Raw genomic sequence first — 10,604 nt, 5'->3', positions numbered from 1 at the left:
GTTTCTAAAATGCAAAAAGAGGAATCTGGGAAGAGCTTTTAAAAAGCAGACTCTTACAGGCTTTAATGAAAAAGAGCGGAACACGAGGTGCTGGCATTCCATCTTACCATCAGTGGAAGGTTTGAACCAACATCAAATTTTTCTTGAGCAACTTAAGTAATTATTACTCGAAGGATCTGCACTTGAAAACACATTTAAAAGACAATATAATTCACCTGAACTTCCCCCGCCCAACCCCACGAGCAACGAGGGGCCGGTGGTCTGCCTGAATGACCTCCATCTGCTCTGTCATCTCAGGACTGGAAGGCAACAGCCAGCGCACGCCCTCCTCATAAAACTCTCTTCCCTTCTCGCGGACCCGCCTGGTTCCCGGAGGCGGCGGTTCCAGGCTCCCGGAGTTAGGTAGCGGCAGGTTGCGGGCGCTCGTCCCTCCGGTTCACCCTTTCACCCCTCCTTCACCCCTGGAGTGCCAAGTGGGGTGGCGCGGTTCTTCCGCCCACTCGGGAAGCTGTGCTGGCGAGGCCAGGAATTGCAGGGCCTCCCCTCTTTGGCAAGCCCTAGAATCCGAGTCCTCCCGACCCCAGCCACTCTACTGGGGTTGGTTGCAAGACACTCGGATTAGAGACGCAGCCAGCCTCCAGGGAGGTCTCAACTTGTCCTCGGGCTCCCCCAGCCCCTCCGCCTCTGGTCCGGGAGACGCCCAGCAGCCCGGGCAGCCCCGGGCGCACAGAGCCAGAGCCGAGCGCTCCGCAGCGGAGGCAGCGGGCCGCCCAGGGCATCCCCGCGGCTGGGGGCGGAAGGCGAGGGCGGCGGCAGGAAGGGTCGGCGGGGCCGGAGCTCCGCTCCCCTCCCCCCGGCCGCCCGGCTCAGAGGCTGGAGCGGTGAGTGACAGCGGCGGAGGGCGGGGCGCGGGCGCTGGTTGGTGCGGGCTCGGGGGCGGGGAGCGCGGGGCCGGGCCAGGGGCGGAGCCGGCTCTGGGCGCTGGAGCTGCGGGCGCACGGAGAGGAGTCGCGAGCAGCTGGAGCGGAGTTGGAGGAAGCGGCGGTTGCGGCGAGGGCGGCAGGCGAGCGGTCGGAGACGGGCGAGCACGGATTGGGAACGGCAGTGGGTCGCAGCCGGGCCGGAGGCGCGTAGGAGCCGCGCGCGCAGGAGGCGGCCGCTGCAGCGCGGACCCCGCAAGGGAAGGAAGGAAGCCGGCCGGCGGCGGAGGTAGGCGGCGGCGGCGGCTCCGGGTGTGTGTGCTCGGGAGGGGGAGGCGGTGCAGGCGTGCGCGGCTGCCGCCACTCTCTTCCTGTCACCAGCAGTCGCTTCTCCTTCTACAGAGCCCCGCTGGCCCTTCCCTCCCCGGCATCCCCCGGCCTCCGGGCAGCATTCCCCCGCTCGCGGCCGGCGTCCTGCGTGATCCCGGCCACCTCCTGGCTCCCGTTTCCCGCGTCCTTCTCCGAGCCGGTTCTGCACGCCGCTGGGCGCGTTCGCCCCCGGAGTTGCCGGCGAGCTCGGGCTCCCCCCAGCCCTCCCGAGGGTCCCCGCTGTCGTCTTGCTGCAGTTTTCCGGGGTCCTTCAGCGGAGGAGAGCGTCCTGACTGCCGCCTTTGCCTTAACGGGAAGGAGCGCTCCAGTCCCCCGCGGCCCTCCTAGCTGCAGCCAGGGTCGCTGCCCGGGCGCTTCCCCCGGGCGGGCGAGTGGGCCAGCGGTGGTCCCCGGAGCTCGCCTCCAGCCCCCGCCCTCCGAAGTTTGCCGCCCTCCTCTTCCGGGGTGGGGGAAGTGCGCCTGCCTCGGGGCGGTTGGTCTCTGGGGCCCTAACTCTGGTCTGGTGCCGGCCAAGCTGGGGCAGGTTGTTGGAGGCATTTAGTGGGGTCTCAGAGCCGCCCGGAAATCCAGCTTTTTGTAACGTGGGGCGAGTCTGGAGGGACCTGCCCAGCAATATGGAGCCGGCTGGGGAGAGCAAGGGAGCGTGCAAGCCGGAGCTAAAATATCGTGGGCAATTGTCTGGAAACCACAGCTCTAACACTCAACTTCCCAAGGGCAGAAACTGCCCTCTCGGATCATAAGACAAAGAACAGAAAAGCTCCGGCCAGGCACCCTAGTACAGAAATATACTTTGGTAACCAGAATTCGAACGTGAAATGCAAGCCTGTGAGCAGAATGGCTGTTACATGTTGAATGCAGAATGTGTGTCAGCTGGATTTGGGGGAATAATTCTGCTTTTCGGGGCGCTGTTACTATCGAAAAGGTCTCACTTCCATCGTTAATCCCTGGCGGAGCTGCAGCGCTATTGGTGTCCGAGTGTGAGTTTGCTCTTTATTTGTGGGTTTCATGATACTTTAGGGTTTTCCCTGCTCTTTTCGTCCCTGTTGGTCAGTGCGAACTACGAATGGATAAAGCAGTTCCGGGTTTTGAATACAGCATGATATTGTCATTTTAATGTGATGAGGTTCAAGTTTTAGTTGTTAGGCGGAATATTCACAAAGCTTATTGATCAAGGCTTGACATGAAATTATATTTTAACATTTCATTGGTTTGCGTTGCGTTTTGGCAACCCTAAAGATGGTTAGGTATTAGCTAGGAAAGGTTGGAGTAGGCAGACAGGTTCATTTCTTATGCAGGCTATTAGAGTAATAAATCTTAACAGTGTAAATCATTAGGAATTTGGTAACTTCTGCACAGGAGAAGGACACAGGCATCCTTTGTCGTTGAAAAAAAAAAAAAAGCACCTCACTAGCTTCAACTTTTTGACAGATTACACTGTTCTTGAAAAACCATTTAAAAGCCAGCAGATGATAGTTTTCTTAGGTGCAGAAGTTGCTTAAACTTTGGGAACCAAGTGCTTTGCTCATTACAAATAAAATAAGAGTGTGGGTATGTGTGTGCGCGTGCATGAACGCCTGCCACTAAAGTTTGGGAAGTTCTGTTGGTTCACAGCCAAGGTTGAAATTAGAAAGAATTGGAAAGAGGCTCCCTACTTCACAGTCACTGCTGGCTTCTTTGGCTTTTATGTGCCAGTTGCAGGTAGGTACTACAGGGTCATACTGCTTTTTCCCGAGAAATGTATAGATTTTTATGATTGGAAAAAGTTTAAATTATGTGTTACTGGCTTTCAAAGTGTTATGTGCGTTTACTTTTAACTTTTATCTCAATTCGGGACCTGTTTTCTGTTACATAACAGAACTCTGCATTGTACACACTGTTAATTTGCTTTTTAAAAATGATGTCAATGTGTCTCTTCACATCTGTGATGCTGTATAGTCAATGTAAAAAAAGCATTTTACTTCCCATTGATTAAAAATATTGTTTTTCTTTAGGTATTTCTTGAGTTTAAATGTGTTAAGCAAAGGAAATCCCCACAGGGTAAAGTTAGTTTTGGGAAACAGAAGCGGTACGATAACTTATAGGAGTACATATTTTGATTGACAGTGATGATGGTGGTATGCATTTATCTTCTGGAAATGTTAGTTGCACCTAAGCTGATTTTTGAAGGGCTTCGAATCTTAAATGAAAACTTAAACTGACACAAATTTTGTACTATCAAGTGTTGGCCATTTTTTAAAATTTTTCCATGTATGTCATGTAATTTTTAGGTTGCTATGTTGATTGAAATATCCTTTTTTAACTCTTACGGTAGTTCAGGGCAGTGTTGTAAAAAGGCATCCACTCGGAAAGATTGTCCACGTGGTCATTAAAACAGGAACGGTTCTAAATTCTAGTTCAGCTTTTATTGTGTTTGCATTTTGTGACTTGCAAAATGTTTTATTGAATAAAGAAATAGTTACTGAGCAGGCTGAAAAAAATTGATTTTATTTTAGATGTTAGCAAGCTGAGATAATGTTTGGGTTTTTACTTTCAGTTTTCTCATGTTTGAGGCATACACAATGCAGAAGAAATGAGAAGTGCTCAAATATCAGTATACTGCGTGTTTTAGACAGGTTCCCTACAGCTGTCCCCCTTCCAGGGTACAGGGCTTTGCCAGTGAAGGCAAGAGAATGAAGCATCTCAGTGAAGCCCTGGAAGACCAGAAAGTTACGATCAAAGGAAGGGATTAGCAAGTTACTTTTACTTTAGAAGGCATAATATAAATTATATCACAGCTTTTTATCAAGAATCTAGATTGCAATTTCATATTATTTATCCCATTTTTTTCCATGCCTCCTTCACTTACACCCTGATGTGAATAGGATTACTTGCTGTGATTCTGCCAATACTCTATTGGGATTACTTGCCTAAAAGAGTGGCAATTAAAGGCCATTTTCATGTACACTAAGCTGAATGAGCTGAAAAATAGACTATGTAATTACTTGTCTGTTTGGTTTATCCTGGGTGTTATTTTCTTTTATTTTTTTAAAAGGGTAGAGTGAATGTAGTACTAAAAAAGTCTAGTATACTGAAAGAGTCTACTATAAAAATGTCTTTGGAGATTTTTATTCTGCTGGCATTGTTTTTCATAAAGTACATCAAATATGTACCTACAGGCACCTGTAGTCAAAATAGTTCTCAGGTTAATGATCACCCTGGAGAGTACTGCCAAAGTGTGAGGAGACTCCACCAGTGGGTGTAGTGAGTTAATAAAGCCAAGGTGGCTGGGCCAGCCATGCCTTGCCCGTTGCCTTTGTCCCTGCATGCCCCAGTGTCCCAACCTGGGGCTATGCCCCACTAAGTTTGCTCGGCTCCAAACCCTGGAGAGGAGTTTGGAGCTGACTCCCACCCCCTGCTTCACACCACATTCCCCATGCTCCTCTGGCCCCTCCCAGGCTTCCTTTGCTCTGACCTCTATAGAACCATCCTCTACCCCAGGTAGGTAGAGAACTAGATGGGCAAAGTCCCCATGTAGCCTTTATCTAATCTATTTACTCTGAAAAGGAATTAAGACACCAGGGAGCTTATTCTAGCTAGATTCAGAATTCATTTAGAACTGTTTGTGGCAGTTAGAGGCAATGCAAAAGAAAATTGCTGGCAAATGTCTGTTCCTGTTTTAAATCTGAATCAGATAAATGGCAGTAAGTGACATTCAATAATAATAGTAATGATCCCATAGCTGCAATTCACTAGCTATGTAACTTTAGGCAAATTAACTTTTCTCATCTGTAAAATGGGGATAATAATGGAACCCAGGATGGTTGTAAGAGTTAAGTAAGTTGATACATGTAAAGCTTTAAGAACTGTGCCTGGCACATAGTAAGCACTGTGTTGGTGTTAATTATACTAAGCTCTTATCAAGTATGGAGCTAAGTACTTTATAGATGTAATTTTGTTAATCCTCATAATGACCCTGTAAGGCGTAGGTTTGCTTATATCTGTCTCAGAGGATAAAACTGTGTCACAGAGAGATTTAAGTCATTTGCTCAAGGTAACGTATCTAGACACTGATGGGGCAGCTGCTTGAATCTGAAGCTCAGTGCTGATACCACCCTGTCAAGAATTTTACAGACCAGCATTGTCTTTTCACAAGAAGAGGGACTTCGGATCATCTCCTTCAGTCCTCTCATTCCATGGCCTTCCCCTCGGGTCTTCTTCACTGTGACGATGCAGAGAACTGGAATGCTCAGCCTCACGGCCTTTTCTGAGTGATAGGATCTGTTCCTCGGGTCCTGGAAGCCACATCACCATTTCTCCCAGCCTCCCTGTGGTGACCACAGAGTGCCTAAGAGCTGCTGTCAGCCGGACCAGGGTCACGCTCTCTGCTTCTACAGCGCTCAGGTGCTGTCACATGGCTGTGACTGCTTCCTGAGGAGCCCTGTCTCCTTGTCATTTCACTTGGGCTTGTGCTGTTCCCTCCTGGACCTCCCCCTTCCCCCAAACACACAACACCTAAAGGGCTTGTGGGCAGAAATTGCAGCCCCGTACATCCTCCTTACCCACAACACACACCCAGCTCTGAGTGTGGCAGCATGGAACACATTCTAGTTGGTTTGAAAAGTATTTTTGATTTTTAAAAATATTTTATTTTTTGTAGAGATCGGGTCTCACTATGTTGTTCAGGCTGCTTTCCAACTCTTGGTCTCAAGGGATCCTTCTACTTCAGCCTCCCAGAGTATTGGGATTACAGGAATGAGCTACTATGCCCAGCCTGGTTTGAAAACTATTAATAATTAAGATATTTTGTGTCATGACTTTGGGCTTAATCTGAGCCCATCATTTTCATTTTATTTTGAGATAAAATTCACCCTGAGCCCATCATGTTAAATTGAAGGTAATTCATTATGTTTACTAAGTGCTGTGATTTGAATGTGTCCCCCCAAATTCATGTGTTGGAAACTTAATCCCCAGTGCAACACTGTTGGGAGTGGGGCCTAATAAGAGGCTCTGCCATCATGAGTGGATTAATGTTGTTATTGCAGGAGTGGGTCAGTTATCTTGAGAGTGGGCTTATTATAAAAGCAAGTTCAGCCCCCTCTTTCTTGCCCCTGCAAGATGACACAGGATGAAGGCCCTCAGCAGATGCTACTGCCATGCTCTTGGACTTCCCAGCCTCCAGAGCCATGAGCCAAATAAACTATTGTTTATAAATTAGTCTCAGGTATTGTTACAGTAATGCAAAAGACTAAGACACTAGAATATTTTAACTTTGTTCAGTTTGATTTTCATGATTTCTAAAATACCATAATTTGAAAGATAGAAAGATTTTTGAATAACTTTTTTTTAACCGTATGAATTCAGCTAGGGAACTTGCCTTAGACTCTGAGCTAGCACATTGAGTGGGAAAGATGGAATGTAGAGACATGGGCTTTAGGCCCAAGAACCCTTCCCCACCCTCCCACCTTGACTGAAGACCCATTTCATGCTGCCACTTAGTGCCAAACTGCTGATTTCCTTGCAGGATAGAATTATATGACTGGGATATATTCTTGATTTATTATTTAATGTGATTTTATTCCTGCCCCCGCCTCCCATTAAGTTTTCCAAATTCTTTTCCTTTGTAAAAGGGGAATGGAGGAAGTCAACAAAGTCAGAGGGCTTTTTTTGCTTGGTCCTTTGCCAAAATGCCTGTAGGTTAGAGGGTTAAACTGAAAATCTACTTTCAAATAGTTGCACATTAAGCAGTCATAGATTGCTATTTGTTGAGCATCAGAAACAATTTTATTTTTGAGGAACAGAATGAGAATTGGTCAGTGTCTTAGTGGAGCGAGAAAATGTGCTTCTGATTAATGGAAGTGCAGGCAGTCATTAAAAGGGTTGAAAGACTGGAGCAAAATAATTCCCTTTTATAAAATTTTGAACTATTGCATATGATATATAAGAGTAAATGTGTTATTCATAGGATTACTTTATACCTTTTGTTACAGTAACTTATGCATGTACTAGCTTGGAGTTTATATCACAAAACTGCCTTTTTTGATATTTGAAAATATTAAGTTATAGGAAATATCCACATATAAAAACCTTTATTATGTGAGCAATTATGTCAGATTTGTGTGGAAGTAGTTCGATGGGCAGGTGTACGTAGCCAGAGAGAACGGAGGCATAATATTGTGAATCTGAGGAAGATACATCCCGTTGATCTGGACAATTTGGGCTCCAGATTGATCTCAGGAGGGTTACACAAGTACTGCCAAATGCCTCAGGCTGTTGCGTCTTCTACAGTTTTGGTGAGAATTTGAGGGTTAGAGAAAATAACTTACCAGTCCTCTAGACGTGACAATCCTTTTGACTATAGATTAGTGTTTCCCATCTCCCCCAAGGAGGAGCCAAGTTGATGGAAATTGTGCGTTGAGGGCCCTGGGATTGGGGCAGGGAGTGGAAATGCCAAGAGGGATACAGGTGGCAGAAGCTAAGCTCGTACAGCAGAAATGGGCAGGATTCCAGAAGTGGGCAGCCTTCCAGAAGTGGTGTGCCCAGTATTCTTTTATTCACTAGTTTATGGACTTCTTTGGCAAGGATGCATTTTAATGAAGTCTCTTTAGAAGACGATTTGCATGGCTGAAATGCTGGGTCCTGGACTCAATGGAACTGCCCCCAAGTTATAATGGCTTCTTTTTGTGCAGGTGCGTGAAAGAGCCACACACACTGTCAGTAAGGCACCGTCCCAGAGGGTAAAAGGCAGACATTCAAGGTTAATCGGAGACATTAGCTTGTAAGGCAAGGGATCTGCGTTGTTGATACCACTGACGTATCTGGGCTGCCCTTGGGCGTCAAAGCAAGTTGAGTTTGGCAGTAGGTTCTAGTGGTGTTAGAAGTGGAGGTAATGGAGACAAACTGCCAGGATCTCAATTCTGGCTCCACCTCTCAGTTACTGAGGATTATCATGGCCAAGATACTAAACTCTCTGCCCCTCAGTTTCCTCGTATGTAAAGTGACGATATTGATAGTACCTACTGTATATGGCTGTCTTGAGGATTGAATGGGTTAATACACATACAGCTCGCGATAAGTGTTAGATGATGACGATGATGACAATGAATCACTAAAATGGACATGGCGATCGGGAGAAAGGTACTACGTGCAGTAGGGTAGAGGTGCCTGCCTCCTCTGCCTAGCCAAGGCCTCTCTGAACCTTACCACCACGAGATCGTAGTCCTCGCACAAATGACTTGGCCGCTCTCCTTTTTCTTTTACAACCACCTGACTCTGAATCATGATTGACCTTGAACTGTTTAACCTGCCCTGTCTGCATCCATCTTCCTGACCTCGATTGTGGAGTCTCAGAAGAAAGGAATGGTGTGTTCTACTTATGATCCTATAGTCATAGAAGATCTGGGATTCTTTTTACCAGATGAAGACCCAGAGTTCTAGCAGGTGGCGAGGGAGACAAAATTTGTAGAGACCTTTAGTTCTCTGGCACTTCTGGCAGGGATTGCCTCTCTAGGGCCTAGCCTCTTAAGTCATCGGGTTCCTCAAGGTTCTTTTTCCCTTTGCGCAGATTTAGCCTCAGGCAGATACAAGCGCAGTTTTCAGGTTTGTCAAACCTTGACAAGACTCGGAGCCTTTTCTGACTACGGGGCCCCCTGTCAGGGAGCATGTACAGCCTCAGAGGTGTGCTGTGAACCTGGCTTACTTGATGGTTATTGGGCAGTAGAGGGAAGAGAGTTTGTTCACCGTACTTCCCATTTTGTTAAGAATCCCACCAAACTGGCCCACTGTGTGGTTGAAATAGAGGAAGTGTTAGGCAGCAGCTGGCATAAAGATCTACCCAGCCTACTGGTTGAGGATTTTTTTTCCCCCAAAAAGACATACATTGCCAGGAAAAGCTAACAAAAATTTCAAGGCAGATTTAGAGGAATTAAATTATTCTTAGGCATATTGCCTGGTTTCTAAGCATTTAGCGATATGTAAATTTTCATGTTCTTTAGAGTTCTGTGTCTTTTGTACAGAGTACATTAGTACTAAAAATGAGATTTGCTAGTTCTACATTTTTGTGTGAATTTATGCAATGAATATTTAATTTAATTCTGGATCTTTCAAAAGGAGAGTCTTCAAACAAATAATATAGCTTATTTTTCTGATATGCTTTGCTGGTTGCTTTAATTTTTTTCTCTGATGACTGAAATGCAAAGTAGAGTACTATCCCAAATTAATATTCTTGCTACACAAAGGCTTCCAGTGTTTGTTTTTGCTACGTTTAATATGTAACACTCCTAAGCGTGTTATTGTATTACAGCTAAGAGGCTTTAACCATGTAAAGTTGAATACTTTACACTTTTGAATGCCAACATAACAATCTATGATTAGATTTTGCTTCTTAAGATGCATACACTGAAGAGTGTCTATAATATTAAACTTCTAAAGTGTTCTACTGTTCAAAACTTATGAAAGCTCTCTTTGATACAGCTCACTGAAATTGTGTGGCTATTATTTTTATTGCTTTATTGTGCAGCCAGCTTAACTGAAAGCTTTAGGTTGCCTTTACTCTTCATAATAAAGATAACATTGAGAAATGACGGGAGTGCAAAGTGTATACATGTGCATGCTGTTCTATCAGCCATCCACTCTGACTTACTAACTCTAACTCAGAGAGTCTTTGACTCTAATTCCTCTGCTTCCACTATGTTTAAAAAAAAAAGAGAAAAAAAATCACTTCCATGACCCGTTTCCCTCTGCACTAAGCTGTCTTTATAGAGTGATCTGCAGCAACCATCTCTTACTTCCTCTCTGATTTCTCAACTCCTTACGACGATGTAACCGTTCTCACTACTGAACTGGAATCTACTTTCTTAAAAGTCAGTAAGGATTCCACGATGGGTAGAGCTCCAAATTATTTAGCCTTGATTCCATCTCATCTGGATGCCCGTATAGGATTTAGTCTTAGGGATCACCTTCTCCTACCTGAACCCTCTCTGGGACATTGTGTTGTCTCACCTTGACTTTGCTTCCACAGTTGCATTCATTAAACCTCAACATGTGGCCCTTGGGTCATTGTTTTTAACTTTTATTTTTTTATTTTTTTATTCCCTGTGAGCCTCTCCTTCCATCAAGTTCAGCCTTTCCTAATTTGTGGCTGATGACCAAATCTCTAGTATGTTCCCCTCCTGAATCACAGGCCAGGTTTTCAGCTGGCTGCTAGCACATTTGCATGTGTAGGCCCAGTGTCACTGTAAGCCCATCAGGTCTCCTGGCTCCTCTTCGCCTGAGATTGGTACAAAATTCTTAATGCGGGATCAGGCACTTTGCTCCTTT

At 45.8% G+C, this 10,604-nt stretch overlaps 1 protein-coding gene across 1 annotated transcript in view; it reads left to right on the top strand.

Annotated features, from left to right (window-relative positions):
• The first annotated feature begins 1,019 nt into the window (after positions 1-1,019).
• Positions 1,020-10,604, top strand: part of PIK3R1 (phosphoinositide-3-kinase, regulatory subunit 1 (alpha)) — an 82,208-nt gene continuing 72,623 nt past the window's right edge. Inside the window, exon 1 of the mRNA XM_012664600.1 lies at positions 1,020-1,209. The gene's annotated coding sequence lies outside the window, so the exon portion shown is untranslated. The remainder of the gene's footprint in view (positions 1,210-10,604) is intronic.

This window comes from Propithecus coquereli, unplaced genomic scaffold (genome assembly GCF_000956105.1).
Source record: "Propithecus coquereli isolate 6110/MARCELLA unplaced genomic scaffold, Pcoq_1.0 Scaffold9, whole genome shotgun sequence".
Lineage (NCBI taxonomy): Eukaryota > Metazoa > Chordata > Mammalia > Primates > Indriidae > Propithecus > Propithecus coquereli.
The sequence above is the reverse complement of the archived record's forward strand: the minus strand, read 5'-3'. Positions and strand labels throughout refer to the sequence as shown.